Genomic DNA, 3,033 nt, shown 5'->3' on the forward strand with positions numbered 1-3,033 from the left:
AGTCAATGAAAGAGTGTGGAGAACCTACGATTTCTGAGAACCACTGCAAAAAAGAAAAGGTGAAAGAAATAGGTGCCCAGACTTGCTCGGGCAGCCATCTGTCTCTTGGGCCCTAAGGAGCAGATTTGCCAGGAGGTTCATGCAGCTTAAACTTTAGGGCCCCTCACTGGCATGGGCCTTCGTGAGTGCGGGGGTGCCTGGGAGCCATGGAGTGTTCAGGGAGGAGGGAACGCCAGGCTGCCATCAGGAAGCATTTCTGGAAAGTTGCTAAAGGAATTGCAGAGGAAAAGCACCCAGATAGTCAAGACACTGGAACACGGATCTGCCACTAGGCTCAACCCTGTCCCCCCACCACACATCCTCCTGCCTCATTGCCAGGTTTCACATACTCTTCCCAATTTCTGCCTCTCAGCCTACCTGTGCCTGCATCACTGCTGCTGTTTGGTGGTTCCATGCCCGTAACTGAGGGTCAACTTGGTATTAAGGCTGTAGTTCCAGAAACCCAACAGGGAGTTATGTCCTTGACTCTGCTTACCCTAAAGAGTGTTCCAGACACTTTCCCCCTGAAGCGATACCAGCACCCAAGACTTGGTAACAAGAAACTGTTCTTGCTGAGGTGGGCTGCTAATTGAGAGGACTCTGGTGCTAAAGGGAAGACCTGGGGAAGGGAAGGCCACAAAGCAGACCAGCTTGCTGTGGCTCATGTGTGCATTCAGCTAGGTCATGACGATCTGGTCTATTTCAGGAGTTACAACCCTGTGTTCCTCCAGTTAGGCAGATGGCATGGCAACCTTGACCCTCAGGCATGGCTTCTTACAAAGTTCACTCACTCACTCACTCACGCACTGGTATTTCTTCAGCATTTACATCACGCTGAACTGTATGCCAGGTATAGGGAATAAACAGTGCAAAGCCAGACACAATCCCTGTGTTCATGGACCTCACACAGCAGCGAGGGGACAGACGTTTAACAGTGTCACAAATGGACAATCGTGAAAAGAAATAAGGACTATGGAGAAAAAGAACATGGTGGTTAGGGAACGTGCTAGTGCTGGAGAAACCCCACCTGGTCAGAGGTGAGAAGGAGTTTCCCTGAGGAAGTGGCATTTTTGCTGAGTTGTGAAGGACGTCCCTGGGTGCCATGGAGCCAGAGGTGGGGGTGTGGGTGGGAGGGGAAGGAGAGGAGTGATCTTGGCAGTGGCAGGACACTGAGGGAGGGGAGGACATTGCACGTATTAGGAACTGTCAGGAGGCCAACGTCACTGGAGCACAGAGGCGGTGGAGGGAGCAGGTCCCAGCTTGAGATCTTTGCCAGGGAGAAGGCAACAAGGAGGGGTCCGATGCGGTCACAGTTGTGTTTTGAAAAAGGTCACTCGGCTGTAAGAACGGATAATATGGGGGATGGAGTGAAGCAGGGAGACAAAAATAACCCGCTCACTTCCCTAAAGTAGAAATGATTACATTTAAGGTGTCGGGAAGTCGGAACATATTTATTTATGTACTTACTCATTCAATAATTAATCTCCACAGGGAAGGTGGAGAAACGTCACTAAAAGGAATCACTTATATAATTCACTCCTTTCTGTGTGACTGGAAAACCTCCCTCTTTAACCCTCTCTCTACACTGGACCCTGCTTATGCGGGGGCGTTTCAGAACAATTTCTACTATGTAAAGAGCACTGGGCTAGGGATTCAGAAGCCCGAGTTTCTGTCTTGGCTTCTTGTCCAAGTCAATTTTCCTGGCGATTGATTTAGCTTTCTTACAATTGCTGTCGAGGTTCAAATGCAAGGATACAGGAAAAAGACTGATCAAATGCTGTGGCTCAGAGCGCGCTGTTCCTTTCATGAAGGGCATTATTTAAAGTAGTGNCACACACACACACACACAAATTAAAAGCCTGAAGTTACAGGAAGCCGATGTCTTAAATCTGTTAGTAGGTATTGATTTTGGACTAGTCACTTTCCATCTGTGTCCCTCAGTTTTCTCCTCTGTAAAATGAAGAGACAAAATGCATCGGGGACTTTAATACTATTCACATGATTTGTTTCAGGAATGCTGCTCCTATGAATCTTACCTGAGGAAATAACCAAAAGCATTTGTGTAACTAAATCCACATCAGAGTGTTACTTACAATATGGAGAACCTGAAAAATAACTAAGGGTCCATCATTAGGGTCAAATGAACGATGATATATTCAATGGATGGCACGGATGCAGCTATTAAAAAGGAGAATTAAAAAGCATGTGTGATAGCTTAGTTAAGTGCTTATAATATAGTGTATCACTGCCCTGTAGCAAGACACCACCAGAGCCGCACCTGCAGCTGAACGAGTTAGGTTTATCACTGTGGTGAAGGAAGACACAGACCCCTGGCAACCGTGGGGTGTCTCGGTGAGAGGGTGTTAGAAAGGACTTACAGGGTTTGGGTTTGCGATGGATGACTCGGGGAGGATTTTTGAATAGTGTCTTGCTCTGGATGAGATGCTGTAAGGAGGTAAAGCGGATTCTATCATAAGGCTTCTTAACAATCCTTATCTAGAAGGGGAGGTAAGGAGACCAAAGCTGGAGCTATAATTGACAAGGAAGCAACAGTCACTCATATTACCAGGATGGGGCTGTTTCATTTGATCGTTTTGGACAACGTTCATGTTTTCATCTGTCATCAGATGTGACTCTGGATTGTCTTGTTTTTTACTCAATCCAAGGTCACAGAGTGACCTTGCCTGATGGCAATGTTTCCTGAAATTGTTTATGGTCAGCAGGACCGTGTCAAGGCCTGGATTTGAGTACCAGGCTACCTCCCTGATATCATGGGCTGCTTTTCCCTTTCTCAATTGTTAATTTTAAAAGTATAATAAAAAATTGAATATAGTACATATTATGTTATTGTACAATATATCGGGAAAGGGCCAGGAGAGCAGTTTCCAAGGCTCTCAGCCTCACATGGAAAGGTGTTGGCTCGGCTATTAGATGGCCATCAGCTGTAACTAGTTGGCCATTAGCTGCTATTTTGCATATAACTGCCGCAGCTGC

This window comes from Hipposideros armiger, unplaced genomic scaffold (assembly GCF_001890085.2).
Source record: "Hipposideros armiger isolate ML-2016 unplaced genomic scaffold, ASM189008v1 scaffold_809, whole genome shotgun sequence".
NCBI lineage: Eukaryota > Metazoa > Chordata > Mammalia > Chiroptera > Hipposideridae > Hipposideros > Hipposideros armiger.